A 10,226-nucleotide genomic window follows, 5' to 3' on the forward strand; every position below is an offset into this window, starting at 1 on the left:
TAATGAAATGTGAATTTGTTAGAACTTCTTAATGTTTATTTGCGTGTATCATATGGCTTCCAGCCAGTAGCCTGAGTGGCGATGCGCTATACAGCAGGGAAAAAGTGCAATGACGTCACTCCTTCATTCAGTTTCCAGCCCCCTCGACTTAAAACACCTTCCTGATGCTGCGGAGCCAGACCGGACAAGCACGGGCATCCAGTGTGAGCCCAGTCCGGTGTAATTTGGTTATGAGCTTTCCAACATGGGTCGACGAAAAAGTACTCCAGAGTTTGGCTGTAATTCACAAGAAAAAATGAAACTGGGGCTACTTGCAATGCTTGCAAACTTTTCATGACATGAACATTTTTTTTTCTTCTGTTCAGGATGAAGATATGATTAAAGAGTTAATGCAAACATCCATTTGTATTGTTTAATTTCTCACTCAGTGAGAATCAATAAGAGAATCGATAAGGAATCGCATCGATAAGCAGTATCGATAATGGAATCGGAATCGCTAAATTCTTAAAGATTCCCCATCCCTAGTCGTCAAGTACAAAAGTACAAGAGAGCAAGGCTGCTGCTCCGAGGAGAACCCAACCTAACTCTACCATAACTTCTGGCAATGCTAGGTCATAAAGCCAGGTCTGACGAGAATAGCAGGTGTTGTTTCTCAGGGGAAAACTCATGAAACCAAGTGACTTCAGACACAGTGTCCAGGACCAGTCACTCTCTCGAGACAAGACTGAATCTTCACAGCACCACCAGTAAGCAGTCAAATAACAAGACACAATGTTCTTTGACAATATTTCATGAAGCAGTGCCTACCTAAGTATTGATCCCACTTAAAATGTTCCACATTTTGCTAGATCACAAACACAACTGTCAGTGTAATGTATCTTGAGTTTATGACTCAACTTGCGGCTATGATTGATTAAAGTATTGACTCAGGATTCACAAATAACTTTGCATTCCATTTTTTCAGTTTTTTTTTTTAACTGTAAAACAACAAAATCTAAATGTATGCATCATTTTCCTTCCACTTCACAATTACCCTCAAGTTCCTGTTCCTACCCTCAGGTTCTAGTTCCTACCCTCAGGTTGGGGTTCCTACCCTCAGGTTCCTGTTCCTACCCTCAAGTTCCTGTTCCCACCCTCAGGTTGCGGTTCCTACCCTCAGGTTCCAGTTCCTACCTTCAGGTTCCAGTTCCTACCCTCAGGTTCCAGTTCCTACCTTCAGGTTCCAGTTCCTACCCTCAGGTTCCAGTTCCTACCTTCAGGTTCCAGTTCCTACCTTCAGGTTCCAGTTCCTACCTTCAGGTTCCAGTTCCTACCCTCAAGTTCCAGTTCCTACCTTCAGGTTCCAGTTCCTACCCTCAGGTTCCAGTTCCTACCTTCAGGTTCCAGTTCCTACCCTCAGGTTGCGGTTCTGACCCTCAGGTTGCATGCAGACTCAGATCCACAGCCAGGTACTGATCCAGGACTTCCAGGATCAGATTGGACCAAACTGCAGCATGAGACATCAGCATCTCTTCAGGAAGGAGTTGTGAACTGGGATGAGGAAATCTCAAAATAAAAGCAATGAGTTTTATTTAAGAAGCTCTTTTGTCATATTTGGTCTAAGCAAATTTGTTTCGACTCCAGACATTTTTTTAGAGTGAGAGGGACAGATGTCTCCTTTGATGGAAAAGTTTGCACTCCCTATCACTCAGTGCTGAGCGTGAACTGGATTCCAGTCAGGGCTGAAAGCAGGCCTGCCGTGGAGCTGCACCCTCAGATCAGGTCTAAACCTTTACAACTGATAAGGATTAGTGTTAGGACTGCTTCAGATCGCTGAGCTTCTCTAATCTCTTCACTGTCTATTCACGTGTTTCATCGTTGCATGTCAACAGGTTTGTCAGTCTGCTGTCTCCTCTCTTTTCTCCTTCTCTCTGTATTTCCCTATAAGAGACGTGTGGTTCTCCAGCACTTAACATTCAACCTATGAAGCTTTCATAAAGCTCTTGGTCCCACATGACCCAGGTTCTCAGAGTGCTGGTCTGCTGGAGGTTCTAGGTTCTCTATAAGCAGAACAGAAGGCAGAGCGTTCAGCCATCAGGCTCCTGTCATGAAAACCCAGCTCACAGTTCCTGTGAGGGAGGCTGATACAGTGTCTGCTTAAGACCGGGATTCAAACCTTCCTATATAATAAAGCTAACAGGAAGGACTGGTTCAGACCTCCCTTTATCGTTTTCTATCAAAGCTGCTAAAGGTTTAGGTAAGTAAGTAAGTAAAGTTAATTTATATAGCACCTTTCACAGACAAAAAAGCCACAAAGTGCTTCACAGCATATATAAATAGCACAACAATAAATACACAATAAATAAATAAACAACACTAAAAATGAGATCAAAACAGGCCTGAAACACTAAGCAAATGCTTGAGAGAATAAGAAGGTTTTGAGTTGTGTCTTAAAAGTGTCAACAGACACAACTGAACGGAGAGAGAGTGGGAGATCGTTCCAGAGCCTGGGAGCAACGGCCTGGAATGATCGGGCTCCTCTGGTCTTGAACCGGGTACGCGGCACCTTTAAGAGATTCTGGTCTGCAGACCTTAAAGCCCTCGCAGGGGAGTAAGGCTGGAGCAGATCGCGAATATATGAAGGAGCTTGGTCATGCAAGGCCCGGAATGTTAAAACCAAAATCTTAAAGTTAACTCTGTAAAAGACTGGCAGCCAATGAAGCTCCTTCAAAATGGGAGACATGCGGGTCCATCTGTTTGTGCGGGTCAGAATTCTCGCTGCAGAATTTTGCACGAGTTGCAGCCTCGAAAGCTCCTTCTTGTTCAAACATGAAAACAAGCTGTTGCAGTAGTCTAAACGCGATGAGACAAAGGCATGAGTGATAAGCTCTAAATCAAAGCAGGTACAATAAAAATAAAATAGGGCCCAGGACGGAGCCTTGAGGCACCCCACACGCCAGATTCATGGACTCTGATTTAACCTGGTTGATAGACACACAAAAGCTGCGACTCGACAGATATGAGGTAAACCACTGAAGAACCGGCCCCGGCAGTCCCACATGGTCCCTCAGTCCACTTATCAGGACCTGGTGGTCAACAGTGTGAAACGCTGAGGACAGATCCAAGAGAACTAGCACGGTGCAGTTGCCCAAAGTGGCAGACATCATTATGTCGCTGGACACTTTCAGTAGGGCTGTTTCCGTGGAGTGGTGCTTACGGAAGCCAGATTGGAATTTGTCAAAGAGGTTATGTTGGTTGAGGTAGGAAGACAGCTGATTGCAGACCACCTTCTCAAGAATCTTTGACAGAAATGGCAGCTTAGAGATGGTTCTATAGCTATTTCGATCTGCCAGGTCTAAACCTCCTTTTTTAAGAAGTGGCTCCACAATGGCGTGCTTGAAGGCATTCGGGAACACGCTGGATGACAGAGAGAGGTTTATCATTTCAGTAACCCAGGGACCGACTGCCTCCAGAACCTCTGAGAACAGTCTACAAGGGATAACGTCAGAAGAACAGGATGAGAGTTTCATCTTGGTTACCAGAGCCAGAACATCAGCAAGAGTTACACACTCAAAGGTGAGCCACAAGCTGGAAATAGGCTCAATAGCAGCCGAGGCACACACTGAGGGGTTGGCATAGTATCCTTGAGCTTCTTGATTTTATCAGTGAAGAAACTCAGGAAAGCATGGCTGTCAGCTTCGGTGAAAACAGGGGTGACAGGAGCAGCAGGGCAAACGAAAGAGTTAATTGTACCAAACAGTACTTTAGGGTTTTTCTTATTCGCTGCCACCAGTTGGCGGATATAGTTGGACCTGGCATTCTCAACCATTTCATTGTATGAGGAAATAAGATCCCTGAGATGGAGCCTGTGAACCTCAAGGTTAGTGGATTTCCACAAGCATTCAGTCTTTCGACACAGTCTCTTAAAGCTTAAAATATGCTCGTTTATCCAGGGACATGCTTTTCTCTGCGTAGACAGATCGACTTTAACAGGAGCCACTTGATCCAGAATCATTACACAGTAGTCATCAAAACACTGGATTAGGTCGTCTACACCAGAGCCAACTGTAAAAGGAGGAGGATCGAACAATGCAGAGAACCTTTCTGCAGTATTAGCAGTGATAATCCGCCTCTGAGACCTTACTTTTAAAGGTTTGGGCTCGGAACTGAAATGCAGATCACATGACACAAGACAATGATCACTAATGTGGACATCAATCACAGACACATTAGAAATGTCCAGACCAAGAGAAAAAACAAGGTCTAAAATGTGGCCCTTTCGGAGGGTTGGCAATGAAACGTGTTGAACAAGGTTAAAAGCTTCAGTCAGTGATAAAAATTCCATTGCATAGGGTGAAGAGGTGCTATCGACATGAAGGTTAAAATCTCCAAGTACTAAAACAGGTTCCAACTTTATAATGGAGGATAAAAAGTTGCTAAAATCCTTTAAGAAGGCAGCAGCAGAGCCAGGAGGACGGTAGACCACAACACAGTACAGAGGATGCAGGGTTCCCACCTTGACCATCTGTGATTCAAAGGAAGTGTATTCCTGTGAGGGAATCACTTTGCAGACATAATAGGTGCGTTTGACATGAGAAAGCCAGAGGCAGACCTTTAACACTTTTGAGCCGCCCCGCCCAGATGTGGCCCGGCGTCACTGATACGTAGGACCTACGTAGGGCATCGAAAACTCGCGAGACCCAAACGAGATCGGTCACAGAGGTAGCCGCGTGAGCTGCTGGAGAGCAACTCACCGCGGCTACCTGGCCCACCTCTCTGTTTCATGCTCCGATGAGGATCCACGACCAGGGTTCAAGCGCTGTCCAGAATTCAGGGCACTCGTAGCCCGGGCTAACAGCGGCGTGGATATGCTGTCAAAATCATCGAGGAGCAGGACATAGTGGAGACAACGAGCGCGTCCTCCGCAGCGTGTAGTGGCAGAGCCCAGGCGAGCAGCCTCATGCCTTCGCCGTACCTGGACACCGGCCTGGGATCCTCGCCTTTTCCTCGATCTCCTGCGGACCTTGCCCGACGCCCAGAACAGCAGCAAATACTCTGGTGAGTTTAAGTCAATAGTCAAGGGGGAGGAAACGCCTGTTTGTAGCGATCCTGTGTAGGAAACAGGCCCTCCATAGTCTCTTTGATACAGAACAATGAGTCCCCATCGTAAGCTTGCAAGGCCAGGGCACATCCATTTGTTAGTTGGGCTGAAATGATCACATATGCAGAAAGAACTACCGTGAAAAGTTTACACAGGAGCCAAGCCGAGGCATCGCCGGTCACAGGCGCCATCTTGCCAAACTCCTTCATGAGGAAGAGGTCCATTTACATGACAGCTAGCTAACTGTATGGGAGAAATTTTCCTTTCTGACAAGTCATGAACTTATCCTCAACTTCAGCCTCATATATAACCACATAGTTCAGACTTAAGCTTCACAAGTCATCTAATGTCTTCTTTGGTGACAGAGCAATTGTAAAAACTTTTTTCTTTACCTCTATCAGTTGTCCATGAGGAACTGTGCTGAGCTGTGAAATGTGTCTCAGACAGTAATCCACAGCAACGGTGCTCATAATTACAAACATGTTGAAATTCTAAGGTTCACACTAAACAACACAGCAAATCCCCGCAGGTCACTGCTGACCCACAAGTGTAAATTTGATACAGATGTAAAAAAATGTTACTTCAGAACGTAGCAAATGACCCAAAATATGATTTCAGAGATGGCTACTACCCATCTCCCATCTGATTTTCACCTCATGCTGGGCTACTGTTCCAAACATAGGACCACAGCAGGGAGTCCAGCTTTTTCTAAAATTCCATCAGGCAACTGGAATCACTCAACTATTAAAGTTGGTTTGAGTAAAACATTCATTTTTTCCACTGTCATGTAGGCTGTCACACTGACAGGTCTTCTGTTATTCTGTTCAAAGTAAATAAGTCATTTTGTTGAGATGTTGGTATGGGAACACCACCCTGGCTGAGAGGACGAAGCTGCAGCGGGTCGTGAAGACGGCAGAGAGGATCATTGGCTCTCATCTCCCATCCATGGACAATATCTACACACAGCCAGCAGGAGGACAGCACAGTGCGTCCTTAAGAGGACAGCACAGAGCGTCCTCAGGGACAGACACCATCCAGCCCACGCTCTGTTCCAGTGGAGAGACTCGGGCTACAACCTGAGACACCGCAGGCCTGAGAGCATCAGCGCTCACAGGGTCTGCTTCCACAACAGCTTCTTCCCTGCCGCTGTCAGGCTGGTGGCTCAGGACATGAAGAAGGGGAGACCCCTCATGCCACTAGCCTCCACACACAACACACTGTAACCCCCTCAAATGGACAATCTACTCATGTGCAATAAATCTCTACCTCAGAACCACTAAGGGCCAATCCCAATTCTACCCCCTACCCCTACCCCTCAGCCCTACCCCTCAGCCCTACCCTTATGATATGCGCGTTCACGAGGCTTAAAGGTCTAATACACGATTTTCTCGAAAAGACGAAGCCCCACGTCTGTTACTCACTTTTTGAACAATGCGCATGCGCCAGACCATCCGCCCGGCTCTCCTGCTTCTCCCAGGAAACGCGGAAGTGTACGAGCGCGATCTCCTCTTCTCCGGCGTGCACGGCTCTGTTTACAGTTTCTGCGATCCGCCTCGCTCATAAATAAAGCTTTTTTTTCCGAAACAGTTACAGTTTTATTATGTCAGACTCGCCATCGGTAAGTACTAGCTCAGAAGCTCACCGGCTACATAAACACTCTGAATGCGCACAAGGGAGAAGCTGATTGGGCGCAAGCACGTAGAACCGCCTTATGAAAGCAGCTCGTCAGAATGATTGACAAACAGACCCACCAATTATTTAGGTGATCCACCCGGAAATCAAAATGTTATATTACACCTTTAAGGGCTATGCCAATTCTACTTTTTGAATAGGGGTAGGGGAAAGGGGAAGGGCTATTTCATCCCTTTCAGCGAAGTCTGCATCGATGTTCCCTATTCTCTATAGGGGTAGGCGGAGTTTTGCATTGGCCAGAAAAAAAAACATGGCGCCCACCAAGGAGTCGCACAAATGTAAGATTGCTTTCTGTATACTATTTAAAAAGCTATAAAAAGTGTATTTGCTTCACTGAAAGTTATAGATATACTAGAGTGACAGTGTCCCAGTCATGGATTAACGTTTTAGTGCTGCGTAGCACCGTTTCTGATCATAAATTGGTAACTTCTGAAGAGCACTAATCACTGTATTAACATCATCTTTTATCACGTTCTTAACGTCATATGTTTGACACAGAGACCCCTGATGAAACCCGACTTCTGATTCAGTTTAGAGGTGAAAATGAAGAAAAGTTTTTGAAATCAAAATACAGCGCCAAAACATATTGGGAGTAAATTATATTATTCGTCTGAGCTATAATATGTCAGTAATAAAACGTGTTTATATAAATATATATGTATTACTTTAGGAAATTCATAAAAGAAAATGGCTTGGAAGGGGAAGTTACAGCCCAGCAAGCTTCAAAAAAGTGGTAGAACCTCAAAAAGAAATATAAGGTAAATAATAATACCATTATTAAAAAACAAAAGTAATTTCTAATGTAATTTCTAGCATTTCTAATATCCATAATTTTGTGTTGTTATAGGACCTGAAACTTGCTCTGGCACAGAGGAGGGGGAAAACACTGCTGCAAATTGGCCTTATTTCTAAAGGGGTATCCCAATTCATCATGCTGCAAAGATAGCCCTAGCCCTCAGCCGTGTTCTAAAAGGGGTAGGAGAGTGATAGGGGTAGGGCCTAGGGCTGAGGGGGAGGGGAAAGGGGTAGAATTGGGATTGGCCCTTATTTATTCATGTTCACTTTCTTCCTCGTACAATGTAATTTACTCCTCATGCAATATAATTTAGCAATCTGGGAAGTCCTTGTGCAATATAACTTATTAATCTGTACAATAGCAACTGTAGATCAACATGTCACACTCAGCTTCTCAATCTGCACAAAACACTGTTGTCCTTAGTATTTCCCGGAAGCCTTTTCTTGTATATAATATACAATATTGTATATTTGACAGCATTTTATATATTATTTTTTACTTTCTATTTTTCCAGTTATAGTCTCTCTCTCTCTCTCTCTCTCTCTCTCTCTTTCTCTCTCTTTCTCTCTCTCTCTCTCTCTCTCTCTCTATATATATATATATATATATATATACATATACACACACACACACACACACACACACACACACACACACACACACACACACACACACATATATATATATATATCAGTGGCGATTGCTCTAAGACTGCAAGGGAAGCTCAACTTCCCCTAAAATGTCAAAAAATAAGTGGTCCAATATTTACTGTTGTGTGACCATTTCATTGACTAAATATGCGCTACAACACGTTCATCTTTTGTTCAGAATCGGCTACTTATCTCAAGTAATTGACTCGGCTTTTTTCTCACTCCTCCTTGCAGCGGCACGGCGCTTTAAACAGCCGGACGCTGAGCGTCCATGCGGAAGCGAGAGTGGGTTGTTCTGCTGCAGTGAAACTGGACGCTCATTGGACAAAATACTGGGCTGGTCCCGCCCACGGACGCTCAGCGTCTCTGGGGGTCTATGGGGCAGTGGGCTGGCCTGGACGCTGAGCTTCTGCGTGGTGATTGGATGAGCTGTGTGAAGCTTGATTGACAGCGAAATGAGCAAATCAGCGATCTTGAAGTAAAAAAAAAATGCACCAAAGTGCTTCTGAAGTTTTTCATTCTGTTGTTCTGAGTTGATTCGGAGGCTTTGCTGATCCCTGGAGACTATGGGCCCTAACTTGGTAGACTCCGCCGAATCCGCCAGCTGTCAGCGGAGCGCAAAGTGCGCTGTCGGCGGATAAAGTCAACGGGGCGTGTCCAGAAAATTGTCCTAATTTCGTGAACCAGGCGCAGTCACGCCTCCATCCCGCCCACCTGCGCAGGTGGCGCAAGAGAGAGGAGAGAAAGTGGGTTTAACCCAGCTGAGCGCAATTTGACCAATCAAATGAACACCTCTCCTTTTTTTCAAATGCACTGCAGGAAGGACACTGCTATATTAAAATAGGAAAATAGGAATGCGCTGCCTCCGCCGCTGATCATCGCCAAGTTGCGCCGTCAAATTAGAGCCTTTTGTGTTTGTGAAAAACGACTAGTGTTGTGTTTGGAGACTCGTTTCGGTCACTCTGTGGTTTCTGTCCTCGACTAGCAGCTGTGGAGCTTCTCCCCTTCTCTCACACAGCCTCCAGCCTCCAGTAGCTCCAGCTGCTCGCTAGCTGCACACAACGGCAGACAATGTGAATGTTGTGGACCGGATTTTGGTGAAGCCATTTGATAGTCTTCCTTACGAAGAGAAAATTGGTGTTAAACTGCAGAACAGATCAACTCCTAAGACTGAGCTGGTGCCGAAAGGTGGGGAAAAGTAACAGGTCCTTTCAGCTGTCCTGGTCTGACCAGGTGAGCTGCTGACTGGAAGCGCTGTCACCAATAAAATGTACTGCTGGCCATGCAACTGGATGAAACTATCTCAGGGATGTGTTGTCTGGTCAAAGTGGGCTTTGGGGATCTGTCTAACTTTGACAGGGTGTACAAAAGCCATTAAAGCTAATAGAATTTGCATACAAATACACACACACATATTACAATATATGCTGAAAATGAGCTTCCCCCCTTTGGTAAACCAGCAGCCGCCACTGTACCCAGATATATGAATTTTTTAGTAACGCAGATGTGAGGGTTGAGAGATGTCTTAATATTATCAGTATCAACACCAGAGATGATACAACGGATTATCCTCAAATCCTGTCCAGATACAAACATTTTCTAATACTTCAAGACACGAGGTTGAGTTTTTTAAATTTCTACCATGTAAATGAAGATATCATCCACATACAGTGATCCCAACTGCGAAGTGTCACCTGCTGTATTTTGGAAGATGTGAGGACGATTTGTAATTGTGCTATTGCACAGAGACAAGAGGTCTCCTTGCCTTGTGCCCTACTGTTTATCAGATAAGTCTGACAAACCTCCGCCCACACACACACTTGCACTGATGGATTGATATGATTAGGTCATTCATGGCAATCAAATGTCTTTATGCCATCAAGAAATAGGAAGCCACAGGCCAATGGGATCTTGACTTTTGCAATGAGTATGTCTGCATGCACAGGATGAGTGCTGCCAGTAACATTCACTCCTGTATTCTTTCTATTTGCTTTAACTGTTTTCATCA

This window comes from Salarias fasciatus, chromosome 2 (assembly GCF_902148845.1).
Source record: "Salarias fasciatus chromosome 2, fSalaFa1.1, whole genome shotgun sequence".
NCBI lineage: Eukaryota > Metazoa > Chordata > Actinopteri > Blenniiformes > Blenniidae > Salarias > Salarias fasciatus.